Source organism: Pseudophryne corroboree, chromosome 7 (genome assembly GCF_028390025.1).
Source record: "Pseudophryne corroboree isolate aPseCor3 chromosome 7, aPseCor3.hap2, whole genome shotgun sequence".
Taxonomy (NCBI): Eukaryota; Metazoa; Chordata; class Amphibia; order Anura; family Myobatrachidae; genus Pseudophryne; species Pseudophryne corroboree.
In genome coordinates this window covers 266870173-266886348 of record NC_086450.1, presented here as the reverse complement: position 1 = coordinate 266886348, position 16176 = coordinate 266870173, and the positions used below count along the sequence as shown (strand labels likewise).

Genomic DNA, 16176 nt, shown 5'->3' with positions numbered 1-16176 from the left:
AAAAACACCAGAAAGTCAGATTTATGGTCTTACCTTGATAAATCCTATTCTTGTAGTCCAGTAGTGGGCACAGGAGATGCTTATACGCTGGGTATTGGTGATGTGGGAGTAAGAAGACACCAAAGAGTTAAACAAATGTTCCCAGCATGCCTCAGACCCCCTTCCCCTATACCCTGCCATTCCAGCCCGCACCTGCCAGTTGTGTTAGCCAGCCCAAAGCAGGAGCGAGGAAAGAGGAAGAAAGACCCACACACAGACTGAAACAAACTTACTGTAACTAAACACCACACATTCACTGGTATAGGAACAAGATCCTGTAAGTCAGGTGCGTCAGGGAGGGCATCCAGTGCTCCCTATTGGACTACAAGAAAGGGATTTATCAAGGTAAGACCATAAATCTAACTTTCTTGTGAGTCCACTAGGGGGCACAGGAGATGCTTATGTACTGGTACGTCCTACAGCTGTTCCCTCATGGCCCTGGACTACACTAAGGACATTACATCCAAATGTTGCGTCTGCTGACGCAAAAGTATTAAAGGCGTGGAACCTAATAAAGGTTTGAGCAGAAGACCATGTGGCCGCCTTGCAAAGCTGCTCCGCAGAGGCTCCACGGCTAGATGCCCAAGAAGCTCCCACCGAACGGGTGGAGTAAGCTGTGGCCCCCAGGGACAGGAAGATCCGTTGCCAGATAAGCATGATGAATAGTTGACCTAAGCCATCTAGCTGTCACGATCCGGGTATCTGGACGCCATTTCTTACCCATCAGATGCCTCCTAAGGCTGGCTCAGCGCTCCAGGACCGGATCCCATCTGTTATCCTGATGTGTACATTCTTGTATCCTCTCCTGTCACTCTGGGACGCTGTCACAGTAAACGCCATATTACACCTGGCATGGCGTCTCCCGCGGCCTCCGCCGCCGTCCCTGAACTTCTGCATGCAGAGTGTCTGAGTGGCGATTACGTCAGCCGCGGCCTCCGCTGTGTCCGCGTGGTTGGATGTGCATCTGTCAGCCTGGCGCCTCCTGTCTCCGGTGGCCGGCGCCGCCATTACTGTTTTCATTACCACATGGATTACAAACCAAACTTCCCTCCAAGTGTCTGCATGGGCGCAGCCATCTTGGATTCTGTCAGCTGATCATTTCCACCAATCTGTTCTCAGTATTGATAATCTGCATAATTGCCTAGCCAATCCCTTCCTTGCTGCAGGTATAAATACACTGTGCCTGAGCAAGGAAGGCGTCAGTGCTTTGGTTGTCAAACCTAGTTCCTGTTTGTCTCTCTCCTGTGATTGTCTTCCAGGTTCCAGCTCCTGTCTCAAGACTTCCACCATAGAGACCCGCACCAGCATTCCACCTGCGGTGTAGCCTGACTCTCCAATCCATTGTGGATTCATCTGTTTCCAGCTACAACATTACCTGCTTCCAGCTCAGCTTCCAGCAGAGTACAGCTTCCCTTAAAGGGCCGGTGTCCTTTCTACACTTTACCACTCTCCACCGGTATTATTATTTCTCCGCTCTCAAGTTCTACATTTCAGTTCATATTTCATCGCTCCCAAGTTCATTTATTATTTAACTGGTTCCAGCCAGTATCCACTCCGTGCTAACAACAGTCTGGTTCCAGCCAGTATCCACAGCAGCTGTTTTATCTTCAGCAACCCAGCTTTTCCTGGAACACCAGCTGGCACAAACCTGGGTTATCTCCATTGCTACAGTCGGGCCTGGTAAGGACTTTCCATCTAGAAGATCATAAGAACTATCTCACACTACCAGTGCCCTGTGGCTCCTGCCATCCTGTAGTACCCAGGAACTGTATTTATTCTTTGCTGACTTTTACGTTTTCTTTTACTGCTGCTGTGTTGCGGAGTTGTCATAATAAACATCATTGACTTTTATCCAAGTTGTCGTGGTCACGCCTTCGGGCAGTTATTATTCATGTTACTTACATGTCCAGGGGTCTGATACAACCTCCCAGGTTCCGGTACATCTCAGCCCCTACAACTGAGGCTGCCTCCCGTCAGCTCAGGCCCTCAGTTGTGACACTAGCCAAGGTCAGCTTCGAGGTCAGGAATCCCCGTTCGCGAGAATCATAAGGAGTCCAAATTACGAACCGCCTTCGTTCTCTCCACATAAAGCCGAAGAGCTTGGACAACATCCAGAGTTGCCTCTTCCATGGATTCTTCCACAAATGCAGGGACCACTATCTCCTGGTTTACATGAAACCTAGACACCACCTTGGGTAGGTAGGACAGTAGCATGCAAAGCACCGCCATGTCTGAATGGAAGACTATAAAGGGCGAACACCATGATAAATCACTAAGGTCTGACACCCATCTGGCCAATAAGATGACAAACAGAAAAAAGGTCTTCCACATGAGCCATTGTAGCTCATTCTCCTCTATAGGCACAAACCAAAGCAAGATCCCAGGGGGCTACTGGAGGCACAAATGGAGGCTGAACATGCAGAACCCCCTGCAAAAAAGTCAGAATATCCAGCAAAATCGCCAGTCCACGCTGGAAGAGAACAGATACAGCAGATACCTGAACCTTCAATGAAGAACATCTAAGACCCATATCCAGACCTGCCTGCAGGAAGGAAAGTAAACCGGGACAACCGAAATACCTTCTGATTTAACTCCCTTGAAGCACACCAGGTGAAGTATGTTTCCAAACACGGTGATAAATTCTGGCCAATGAAGGCTTTCTGGCTTTTAACATAGTCCGAATGACCCTTCTTCTTCAGGACAGATGTCTACACAGCCATGCCGTCAAAGCTAGACAGTCCAGATCTGGATGAAGATATGATCCCTGGTAGAGAAGAGCTGGTCTCAGAGGTAGTTGAAGTGGTGCGTTGATGGAAAGACTCCGCAGATCTGCGTACCATCCTCTCCGAGGCCAATCCGGGACTATCAGAATCATGGTACCCCCCCTTCCTTCTTGAATTTGCGGATGATCCATAGGATCATATGGACTGGAGGAAAGATATACAGTAGCAGAAATTACCATGGAGCCGCCAATGGATCTACCAGAAAGGCTTCGGGATCTCTTGTTCGAGCCCCATACCTCTGAACCTAGTGATTGTGTCGTGATGCCATCATGTCGATGTCGGGAAGACCTAATCGCTGGACCAGTATCTGAAACACCTCTGGGTATAACGCCTATTTGCCGGAGTGAATGCCCTGACGACTCAAAAAGTTTGCCTCTCAGTTGAGTACTCTGGGTATGAAGACTGCAGAGAGAGCTGGTAGAGGACATTCTGCCCAGCGAAAGATCCTCATTATCTCTACCATTGTTCCTCGACTGCAAGTGCCCACCTGATAATTTATGTAGGCCACCGCCGTTGCATTGTCATACTGCACTTTTACCGGGCACACCTGGATGAGGTGTTTTGCTACAGAAGATTGCTCTGAGCTTCAACACATTTATTGAGCGCTGACTCTCCTGATCCGTCCAGTGGCCCTGGAATGACTGAGCATCGCAGACTGTTCCACATCCCCGACGGCTGGCATCGATAGTTACCAGCACCCAATTCAGAATCCAGAACGGGCGGCCCTGTGTCAGATTGACTCGCAAGAGCCACCACATGAGGGAATGCCGAACTTCTGGAGAGATGACCATGGTCTGCGTTTTGATACGTAGGTAAGATCCATCCCACTGGCTTAGGATCTGAATCTGCAGAGGGCGGTAGTGAATCAGAGTGTACTCCACCATGTCAAATGTTGCTACTATTGAACCTAGGATTCTCATACATGCATGAATGAATGGATGGAGACCCTCCGATGATGAAGGAAAACTTTGATCTTGGACTGTAAGGCTAGAACCTTATCCAGTGGCAGGCAAACACATTGAAGGCGGGAATCCAAAACTGCCCCCCTTCCTGCGAAGGTGACAAAGACGATTTAAACCAATTTATCCTCCAGCTGTGAGGCTGCAGAAGATTCACCGCGATCATGAATGTGATCCTGTAATACCACTGGAGTCTGTGCCAAAATCAGAAGATCATCCAAATAAGGCAGTATGCGGATTTCTATGCGGTGTAGGTGCGCCGCCATAACAGCCATAATTTTGGTAAACACCCTAGGTGCTGTCAACAAACCTGAAACTGGAAATGGTCCTCCCTGATGGCAAAGCGGAGGAAGCGCTGATGATCTGGTCTTATGTGAATATGCATCCGGAATGTTCAAGAATGCCATGAAATCCCCCTCCTCTAGTGCTAAAATAATTGACCAGAGGGACTCCATGCGAAACCTGGGAAATCAAAGATACTTGTTCAGTTTCTTTAGGTTGAGTATGGGCCAGTAGGAGCCATCCGGCTTCTGAACTAGAAAGAGGTTGGTATAAAAACCCCAACCCCTCTGAACTTGGGGCACCGGTATAATAACACTGGAGGCCTGCAGAGCTTGCAATGACCGTTGAAGTGTTTCCACCTTAGTTATCTCTCTTGGAAGTCCTGTAAAAAATAATCTTTTTGGAGGATGTTCCCAAAATGTCAGTGCATACCACTGCGAGATGACCTTTCTGACCCATGCATCTGTAGTGGTAACTATCCACCTTGGAGCGAAGGACAGAAGCCGGCCTCCTACCCTGGGATATCCCAGGAGGAGGCCCGTCCCATCGGGCAGTGGGCTTTTCCTGCTACTTTGCAGCTGGATGTCCGGTAGCCCAGGATTGTTTCCCTCAGGCTTTGGAACCCTTGGAAGCGGGCTGATATCTAGCGGATACCTGTCTCCTCGCTCTACCCTGTGATCAAAAGGAACAAAAAGTAATTCCGGCACACACAGGTGCAGCTGAAGGCAAGAAGGCTGACTTGGATGCCGCCAAATTAGATACTATCTTGTCTAGCTCCTTCCCGATCAGTGTATCACCTGCATAAGAAAGAGCCTCAAGAGCCTTCTTGGAACTGGCATCTACTCGCCAAAACCATAACCAAAGTGCCCTTCTTGCCGCTATCATGGAGGCTGAAACCTTACATGGTAATAGATCCCTCACTCAAATAGATACTTGCCCTCTGAATATTTAATACATGCGCAAGTAATTCCCGTCTGCTCGTGTTTCCTGTAAGTCCAGGCTCCAACTTTTCTGACCATTCTCCAATAGCCTTAGCCACCAAGGCTGATGCTAGCACTGGGCGAGTAATAGCTCCAGCCTGAGAATAAGCAGATTTTAAGAAAATCTCCAGTTTCCTATCTGTGGGATCCTTTAATGAAGATGACTCTGAGACAGGCAGCACAGAGAATCTAACCAAGCGTGCCACATGTGCATCAACCGGAGGAGGGATCTCCCACCTAGCCCTCTCGTTGGGTGAAAGAGGGAAAACGGAAGCCATACGCTTGGATAACTGTACCTGCTTAGATGGCTGGGCCCATGCTACCTCCAAAAGATCATCAAGCTGGGGCGACAAAGGAAAATGAGTAGCTTCCATCTTTTGATGTTTGAAAAGCAAAGCTTTATCCTGGGATGATGGGTTCGTTTCTTCAATCTGAAGCACTGCTCTCACTGCCCTGACCAGTGCTTCTACATCCGTGAGAGACATGAAGTCCTCAGTGGACTCCGTAGTGGATCCTTGATCTGAGAGGGACTCCTGTTTCGAGTCCGGTTCAAAGTGCTCCTCTGATAAAGGAGGAGAACTCGCCTGTGTCCGTGACCTGCACCTGGATCCCTGACCCTGAGCTGTGCTCCAGCTGAAATATCCGCCAACCACCGACCAGACTGCGTAAATGACTGTACCCATGGTGGCTTAGCATAAGCCTGTGCCCTCCCTGCCATGATCACTGGTGTACCAGGAGTCATAGCAGCAGGCACAGCTGACGGAGGAGCTGACAAGCGATCCACTAATCGGGACATCACCTACGTCGATACAGTAGCCCAAGCTGGATCTTCAGGCACCTGTGCCACTGTAGACGATTCTCGCCTTGGAACCGTAATACAATGGTAGCATATGCCATTACTGTCTGGATCCTGTGGGGGGTTCATGATCCCGACAGCAAGACCCCGTCCGCGGTAATCCCGGCAGCTCCTTGAGGTTCTATTCTCCCTCTATGGGTGTCATGGACGGGTTGGTATCTATATACCGGCACCCGTCATCACTGCGGTCAGAATCCAGACCACGGGATTCCAAGCGCCGGAATGCCAGCAGCGGGGCGAGCGCAATAGAGCATGCTGCAGGCGCGGTCGTGGACACCCCAAGTCGGGGAATAGGTGTCGGTATCCAGTCGTTCAGTATCCTGGCGCCGGTATGCTGAGCGCCGGGATCCCGACAGCCGGGATATTGAATGCATCCCGTCGTGGACACCTACAGAGGGAGAATAGCCTGTGTCTCCAGTATTTTGGTGTCGGCATTTCACCGCTAGTCGGGATTCCGGCGACTGCTTTGCGACTGCCGGGATCCCGACTAGCGGTATTCTAACTGCTTCCCCTGTGGGGAGAGAATGTTGCAATAAACTCTGCAAGTGCGTGGCACAGATGTAGTGACTTAAGAGGCATATTTCCACACAAAAAACTTAACAAACTGAGACCCAGCTGAGAGTGAAGTAACTGTAGTGCCAGAGAGTACAGCTACCCCAAACTGCAAGCAGTGCAGTAGCTATAACAATACCAGATAATGCAATAATAGTTTCAGATATTTACACCTTCCAAAGTTTGTTCCAATATGGTAAGAGCAAAAAATTCAAATGCACAACCCACAAGCACACAAAACTCTTACAGCACTAAAAGAAGTGGGCAATCATACTCAACTGTCCATCCATATGAAGCAGGTAGCAAAAGACCATACTTTGTGAGAAGGTACAAGGGAAAGAAAGCCTGGGCCTCCCTCTCTTGTGCCAAACCGAAGCAGCATATCAAACATTGCTGCTTAGCATTAAAAAGGCAGAGAGACAAGAGGGAGGCGTGTTTACCCTGAGGCAGGCAGTTAGCTCAGGCTCCATGTGAGCCTCAGGAGCAAAGGAGGTGCTAAATTAACTGCCAAGGACCTGCAACGGCCTGCAGCGTATGCCCTTGTGGTCTAGTGGCGATGCACAGTGAGACCACCGCACCTGCCTCCCGCTGTCTCTCCGCAGCAGGCAGGATCGCGGCCATCTCACGGCTCCCTTAGCAGCAGGGAGCCAGTCATACACCTTCCCGGCATTCTGATGCAGCTGCCCGGTCTCCACTGAGGTCCCCCACGGTGGAAGTCACCAACCCAGTTGCCGAAGCGGACGCCGCCGTATGGACGCCCATACCACAGCTCAGAGAGAGAGAGAGAGAGAGAGAGAGAGAGAGAGAAAGAATAGGATTTTAATACTTACTGGTAAATCCTTTTCATCTAGTCCGCAGAGGATGCTGGGGACTCCAAAAGGACCATGGGGTATAGACGGGATCCGCAGGAGACATGTGCACACTATAAGACTTTTACTGGGTGAGAAACTGGCTCCTCCCTCTATGCCCCTCCTCCAGACCTCAGTTATAGGAACTGTGCCCAGGGGAGACGGACATTTCGAGGAAAAGGATTTATGTTAAACTAAGGGTGAGATACATACAAGCTCACACCACAAACACACCGTACAACTGGATTAGCAGGAATACCAGATAACAGTATGAACGAAAAAACAGCAACAAGCTGAACATAACCGATACACAACCGTTGTGTAACCGAAAACAACAAACCAACAATACAACTGTAAGTAACAGTACTCACTGGGATGGGCACCCAGCATCCTCTACGGACTAGGAGAAAAGGATTTACCGGTAGGTATTAAAATCCTATTTTCTCTTACGTCCTACAGGATGCTGGGGACTCCAAAAGGATGGGGTCTATACCAAAGCTCCAGACTGGGCGGGAGAGTGCGGACGACTCTGCAGCACCGATTAAGCAAACATGAGGTCCTCCTCAGCCAGGGTATCAAACTTGTAAACTTAGCAAAAAAGCGTTTGAATCCGACCACGTAGCTGCTCGGCAAAGTTGAAGTGCCGAGACCCCTCGGGCAGCCGCCCAAGATGAGCCCACCTTCCTGGTAGAATGGGCTTTTACTGACTTCGGCAACGGCAACCCAGTCGAAGAATGAGCTTGCTGAATCGTATTACAAATCCAGCGTGCAATAGTCTGCTTGGAAGCAGGATTTTCAATCTTGTTGTAAGCATACAGGACAAACAGAGCCTCAATTTTCCTAACAGGAGCCGTTCTGGCGACATAAATTTTTAAAGCTCTTCCGACATCAAGAGATTTCGGGACTGCCACAGCATCCGTAGCCACAGGTACCACAATAGGTTGATTTATGTGAAACAAAGAAACCACCTTCGGCAGAAATTGTTGATGAGTCCTCAATTCCGCACTATCCACATGAAAAATCAAATATGGGCTCTTGTGAGACAAAGCTGCCAATTCTGACACTCGTCTGGCAGACGCCAAGGCCAAAAGTATGACCACTTTCCAAGTAAGAAACTTTAACTCAACCTTTCGGAAAGGTTCAAACCAGTGAGACATAAGAAATTGTAACACCACTTCAAGATCCCACGGTGCCACGGGTGGCACAAACGGAGGATTGATATGCAGCACTCCCTTCAAAAGTCTGAAGCTCAGGAAGAGCGGCCAATTCTTTTTGAAAGAAAATAGATAAAGCCGAAATCTGCACTTTGATGGAACCCAATTTCAGGCCTGCATCCACGCCTGCATGCAAAAAATGGAGGAAACGACCCAAGTGAAACTCCACCACAGGAGCTGTTTTGGCTTCACACCACGACACATATTTCCTCCAAATACGGTGATAATGCTTCGCCGTGACCTCCTTTCTAGCCTTAAGGAGAGTGGGGATGACTTCCCCGGGAATACCTTTACGAGCTAGGATTTGGCGTTCAACCTCCACGCCGTCAAACGCAGCCGCAGTAAGTCCGGAAATACGCATGGCCCCTGCAGTAACAGGTCCTCTTTGAGAGGAAGCGGCCAAGGATCTTCTATGAGCAATTTCTGAAGATCCGGATACCAGGCCCTCCATGGCCAATCTGGAACGACGACTGTTGCCTGAACCCTTGTTCGTCTTATGATCCACAACACTCTAGGAATGAGAGGAAGAGGAGGGAACACATACACCGACTGAAACACCCACGGAGTTACCAGGGCGTTCACTGCACTGGCTTGGGGGTCCCTTGACCTGGGAAGCTTCTTGTTGAGGCGAGACACCCATCATGTCTATTTGAGGAATTCCCCAATGCCTTGTCACTTATGCAAATACCTCTTGATGAAGGGCCCACTCTCCTGTATAGAGATCGTGTCTGCTGAGGAAGTCTGCTTCCCAGTTGTCCACGCCCGGAAGGAAAACTGTTGACAGAGCGCTCACGTGCTGTTCCGCCCAGCGGAGAACTCTTGTGGCCTCCGCCATTGCCGCTCTGCTCTTTGTTCCGCCCTGGCGGTTTACGTACGCCACCGCTGTTATGTTGTCCGACTGAATCAGAACAGGTAGACCTTGAAGAAGGTTTTTCGCTTGCAGAAGGCCGTTGTAAATGGCTCTTAACTCCAGAACATTTATGTGGAGACAAGATTCCTGGCTTCACCATTTTCCCTGGAAACTTCTTCCTTGTGTGACTGCACCCCAGCCTCGGAGACTTGCATCTGTGGTCAGCAGGACCCAATCCTGGATTCCGAACCTGCGTCCCTCTAGAAGGTGAGAACTTTGCAGCCACCACAGGAGAGAAATTCTGGCCCTGGAAGATAGACTTATTTTCCCGTGCATGTGCAGGTGAGACCCGGACCATTTGTTCAGCAGGTCCCACTGAAACACCCGGGCATGAAACCTGCCAAACGGAATGGCTTCGTAAGCCGCAACCATCTTCCCTAGCACTCGAGTGCATTGATGAATCGGCACTCTTGCCGGTTTCAGAATCTCCTTGACCATGGTCTTGATTTCCAGAGCTTTTTCCGCCGGAAGAAACACTCTCTGTAGTTCCGTGTCTAGGATCATGTCCAAGAAGGGCAGCCGAGTTGTCGGGATCAACTGAGACTGGCAAATTTAGAATCCAACCATGATGTTGCAGAACCGTCAGGGAGAGTTCCACATTTCTTAGCAACTGCTCTTTTGATCTCGCCTTTATCAGGAGATCGTCCAAGTACGGGATAATAGTGACACTTTGCTTGCAAAGGAGTACTATCATTTCCGCCATCACTTTGGTGAAGACCCTTGGGGCCGTGGAAAGCCCAAACGGCAACGTCTGAAATTGGTAATGAGAATCCTGCACCGCAAATCTCAGGAAGGCCTGATGAGGAGGATATATTGGGACGTGTAAGTAGGCATCTTTTATGTCGACTGACGCCATAAAATCCCCCCCTTCTAGGCTGGAGATCACAGCTCGAAGAGATTCCATCTTGAACTTGAAAGTTTTCAAGTACGGATTGAGGGATTTTAGGTTCAGGATCGGTCTGACCGAGCCGTCCGTCTTTGGCACGACAAAGAGGCTCGAATAGAACCCTTCCCCCTGTTGGGACGTGGGAACCAAGACAATGACCCTTTGTTGACACAGCTTTTACTACTTCTCTTTCTGTAATAGAAACTGGCAAGGCTGATTTGAAAAATCGGCGGGGGGGCATCTCCTGAAACTCCAGTTTGTACCCCTGAGACACTATGTCTAAGACCCAAGGATCTAGGCCCGATTGAAACCAGACCTGACTGAAGATTCGGAGACGGCCTCCGATAGGGGAGCCCCAGCGTCATGCGGTGGACTTGGCAGAGGCGGGGGAGGACTTTTGGTCCTGGTCGCCAGACACAGCAGGCGACCTTTTTCCCCTTCCTCTATCTTTTGAAGCGAGGATAGACGAGCCCCTTCCTTTTTTGTATTTATTAGGCAGAAAGGACTGCATCTGATAATGGGGCGTCTTTTTCTGTTGTGCGGGAACATAAGGAAGAAAAGATGACTTACCCGCAGTAGCGGTAGACACCAGGTCAGCAAGGCCGTCACCAAACAAGACACTACCTTTAAAAGGGAGAGCTTCCATAGCTTTCTTGGAGTCGGCATCAGCATTCCATTGATGAATCCACAGCTCTCTCCTGGCCGAGACCGCCATGGCATTGGCCCTTGATCCCAAGAGGCCAATATGCCTCGGCTTATCCTTTAGGTAAGCTGCAGCGTCCCTGATATAACCAAGAGTCAAAAGAATGTTATCCTTATCAAGGGTATCCATGTCAGATGCCAAATTATCAGCCCACTTAGCAATAGCACTACTCAACCACGACGACGCCACGGCAGGCCTGAGGAGTGCACCCGTAGTGACATAAATGGCCTTCAATGTCGTTTCCTGCTTGCGATCCGCAGGATCCTTGAGGGCAGTCGTGTCAGGAGATGGAAGCGCCACCTTTTTGGACAGTCGGGACAGAGCCTTGTCCACATTGGGAGACGACTCCCATTTCTCCCTGTCGTCAGAGGGGAAAGGATTTGCCATAGAAATTCTCTTGGGAATCTGCCACCTTTTGTCAGGCGACTCCCAAGCCTTTTCACAAAGAGCGTTCAATTCATGAGAGGGGTGAAACGTCACCTCAGGCTTTTTTCCCTTATACAAACGAGCCCTCGTATCTGGAACAGCAGGCACTTCAGAAATATGTAAAACATCTTTAATAGCCACAATCATGTACTGAATACTATTAACCAATTTTGGATGTAAACTGGCCTCACTGAAGTCGACACTGAAATCAGAGTCTGTGTCGGTAACCGTATCTGCCATCTGGGTAAATGAACGTTTTTGTGACCCTGAGGGGGCCTGTACCTGAGACAAAGCGTCCTCCATGGATTTTCTCCACGTTTGTGTCTGAGAATCAGATTTATCCAGCCTCTTAGACAATAACGCCACATTTGCATTCAATGTACTCAACATATTCACCCAATCAGCAGTCGGCTGTGCCGACAGAGTCACTCCCAAATCCTTCTCCGCGCCCTCAGTAACTTCCTTCGGGGAGGAACACTCAGCCTCAGATATGTCGACACACAGTCCCGACACACCCACACTCACACTGGCCAAAGGGGACAGACCCACAGGGAAGCCTGTAGAGAAAACACAGAGGGAGTATGCCAGCTCACACCCCAGCACCCCTATACTACTAAATAAATAATATATGATGCTTGCGCTGTAAATATGTAGCACCAATTGCCTGTGCCTCCCCCCCCGTTTTGCTCCCTGTACTTGTAAGGAGAGTGGAGGTCCGGGCCAGCGTCTCTGCATGCACTGTGAAGTAGAGAAAATGGCGCTGGTAAGCTGTGCGGCTAAGCCCCGCCCCTTCCCGGCGCGCTATAGTCCCGCTAAAATGTAAAATATTATACTGGCGGGGGTTACATATACAGTGCCCAGGCACCCCTAATAAGTATTTTTGTCAGTGGAAAAAGGCTCCAAGTAACCTGCTGCCCAGGGCGCTCCCCCCCACCCCAGCGCCTTGCACCCTGTGAGTGCCGTTGGTGTGTGGGAGCATGGAGCGCAGCACGACCGCTGCGCTGTACCTCCGTTACTGAAGTCTTCTGCCGTCACTGAAGTCTTCTGTTCTTCTAATACTCACCCGGCTTCTTTCTTCTGGCTTCCGTGAGGGGGGTGACGGCGCGGCTCTGGGAACAAGCAGCTAGGCGCACCAAGTGATCGAACTCTCTGGAGCTAATGGTGTCTAGTAGCCTAAGAAGCAGAGCCCTTAACTCAGAAGAAGTAGGTCTGACTTTTCTCCCCTCAATCCCACGAAGCAGGAAGCCTGTAGCCAACAGGTCTCCCTGAAAATAAAAAAGCCTAACAAAGTCTTTCCAGGGAAACTCAGTAGAGCTCCCCTAGTGTGTGTCCAGTCTCTCCTGGGCACAGAATCTAACTGAGGTCTGGAGGAGGGGCATAGAGGGAGGAGACAGTTCACACCCAGTAAAAGTCTTATAGTGTGCTCATGTCTCCTGCGGATCCCATCTATACCCCATGGTCCTTTTGGAGTCCCCAGCATCCTCTAGGACAGAAGAGAAAAAAACTTCCGGGCTGAACACCAGCCCCACTCTGTAAAGGTGGCCCTCATGCAAGCACCAAATAAAAAACTGTCAGGTCTGGGCCGGAGGTACAGGGTATAAAGGAAGGGGGACTGAGGCATGTTGGGAACATTCGCCAGGTCTGGGCCGGAGGGGCAGGGTATAGGGGAATGGGGACTGAGGCATGCTGGGAACATTTGTTTAACTCTTTGGTGCCTGCTCACTCACATATTTGCCCTCATTCCGAGTTGATCGCTCGCTGGCTAGTTTTAGCAGCCATGCAAACGCTATGCCGCTGCCCACTAGGGAGTGTATTTTAGCTTAACAGAAGTGCAAACGCATGTGCAGCCGAGCCTTGCAAAAACAGGTTGTGCAGTTTCTGAGTAGATCTGAACCTACTCAGCGCTTGCGATCACTTCAGCCTATTCGTGTTCGGATTTGACGTCATACACCCGCCCAGCGAACTCCCAGCCATGCCTGCATTTTTGCAAACACTCCCTGAACAAGGTCAGTTGACACACAGAAACGCCCCCTTCCTGTCAATCTTTTTGCGACCGTCAGTGCGACTGAAAACTTTGCTAGAACCTGTGTACAACCACAAAGGCCTTTCTACCCATACGTCGCGCGTGTGCATTGCGGTGCATACGTATGCGCAGAAATGCTGATTTTTAGCCTGATCGCTGCGCACAACGGCAGCTAGCGATCAACCCGAAATGACCCCCATCACCAATACCCAGCGTATAAGCATCTCCTGTGCCCCCTAGTGGATGCACAAGAAAATATACGTTATGGTAAGAACTTACCGTAATGGAATTTCTCCTATGTCCACAGGATAACATTGGGATATGCCGGAGCGACAGCGGAAATGGCACCAAATAGTCGAGAGCTTTCTGGCCTCCAAGGATGCATCGGGGCTTCTCCACATAATCCCGCCCACTGACTCAGTCAAATCAGTTGTTTTCACAGCAATCTAGGCAGGAGCATTATGTAGAAACCTATTCAGGCGATAAGAACACACATGCACACCCTTCCATGCAAGAGGGAAGAGGTTTAGTGATTGTAAAGATCCTCATATCAGGTGCGTCAGGGTGGGATCCCTGTGGACATAGGAGAAATTCCGTGATCAACGGTAAGTTCTTACCATAACGTACATATTTCTCCAGCTGGGTCCACAGGTTGTCCACAGGATAACATTGGGATTCCCAAAGCCATTTTTAGTGGTGGGGACGCTCCTGATTATACAGGAGAACCTCTCGCCCTAATTCCGCGTCATGAGAGGCAAAAGTATCCAAGGCATAATGTCTAATGTATGTGTTAATAGAAGACCATATGGCTGCCTTGCAAATCTGTTCTGCTGAAGCACCATGTTGTGCTGCCCATGAAGGACCTACCTTACGTGTAGAGTGTGCAGAGACATTAGCCGGAGCAAGGTGATCAGCACGAGAATATGCTTGCCAGCGTCTGTTTACCAGCAAGCCATCCTCTTTTGTGATATCCGTAGAGAATGAAGAGAGAATCTGTCTTTCTGATGGCACTAGTACGATCTATGTAGATTCTTAACGCACGGACCACGCCCAGCGACGCTTCTCCCGCAGAAAGTCCAGATACCTGAAAAGCCGGGACTACAATCTCTTCGTTAAGGTGAAACTTTGAGACCACCTTCGGAAGATACCCAGATCTAGTTCTGAGAACTGCCTTATCTGGATAATGGATCAGAAAAGGAGACTTATACGACAGTGCTCCTAAATCTGACACTCTTCTAGCTGACGCCATCGTCAGTCGAAAGAGAACTTTAGTCGTCAAACATTTAAGATCTGCTGTCTTAAGTAGTTCAAACGGAGCCCCCTGAAGGATTTTAAGAACCAGATTCAAATCCTAGGGAACTGCAGGAGGAACAAACGGAGGTTGAATGTGCAACACTCCCTGAAAGAAAGTAGGTTAGCAATCTTTTTCTGAAACCATACAGTTAATGCCGATACTTGAACTCTCAAGGAAGCTACATTTAACCCCTTATCCAATCCTGCTTGAAGGAAATCCAAGATCCTGGATACTAAAAGATCTTGGATCCATACTCTTTTCACTAAACCAATGAATATAGGCTTGCCATATTCGATGATAAATACGAGCTGAAGAAGGGTTTTCTTGCTCTAAGCATAGTTTGAATTACATGTTGTGAAAATCCTCTTGACTTTAGGATAGAGGTTTCAACAGCCACGCCGTCAAAGACAGACGATCCAGATGGCTGTGATAATAAGGACCCTGCATTAGTAGATCTGGACGTTGAGGGAGCAGTGTTGGAGTTTCCACGGACATCCTTAGTAGATCTGTGTACCAATGCCTTCTGGGCCAAGCTGGAGCTATTAGAATTATAGTCCACTTAGTTTGCTTTATTTTCCTTACCAACCTGGGTAACAGGGAGATTTGAGGAAAATTAAATTCCCATTTCTCTGACAGTGCGTCTACAAGGATCGCCCCGGGATCCTTTGTTTTTGACCCATATATCAGAACTTCGTTGTTCAGATGGGACTCCATGAGATCTAAATCTGGCAGACCCCATCTGTTTACTAGAGTCTGAAACACTTCCGGGTGTAACGCCCATTCGGTTTTTGGTGAATGGTGTGTCAACTGAGAAAGTCCGCTTCCCAGTTCAGCACTCCTGGAACAAACACTGCGGACAATGCCGGAAGGTGGAGTTCTGCCCATCTTAGTATGCAAGTTACTTCCTCCATTAACCTTTTGCTGTGAGTTAATCCCTGATGATTGAGGTACGCTACTGCTGTTGCATTGTCTGAGCGGATCTGGACTGGTCTCCCTTGCAGAATGTCCCTTGCCTGAACCAGAGCCATATATATATATGGCCCTTATTTCCAACAGATTTATTGGCAGGCAACTTTCCCTTATGGTCCATTTTCCCTGGAACCAGAAACTTTCGAACACCGCACCCCAGCCCTGAAGACTGGCATCTGTTGTCAGGACTTGCAATCTGTTATCCAAAAGGGTCTCCCCTTGTCTTGATGGTCCGTCTAAAGTCACCAGGTTAGTGACCTTTTTACGTTTACTGGAAGCTTTATCATCTGTCTTTTTATTGTCTGATGTCTTCCGTTCCATCTGGTCAGAATGAGGTGTTGTAGAGGTCTGGAGTGGAATTGTGCATATTCCACCATGTCGAATGTTGACACCATCAGGGTCTGATGGTGTCAACATTCGACATGGTGGAATATGCACAATCAGTCGCATTC

General features: G+C 49.2%; 1 protein-coding gene across 1 annotated transcript in view; it reads right to left on the bottom strand.

Moving 5' to 3' along the window:
* Nucleotides 1-16176, bottom strand: part of PFKL (phosphofructokinase, liver type) — an 800878-nt gene that overhangs the window by 280520 nt on the left and 504182 nt on the right. The gene's annotated exons all lie outside the window — the stretch shown is intronic.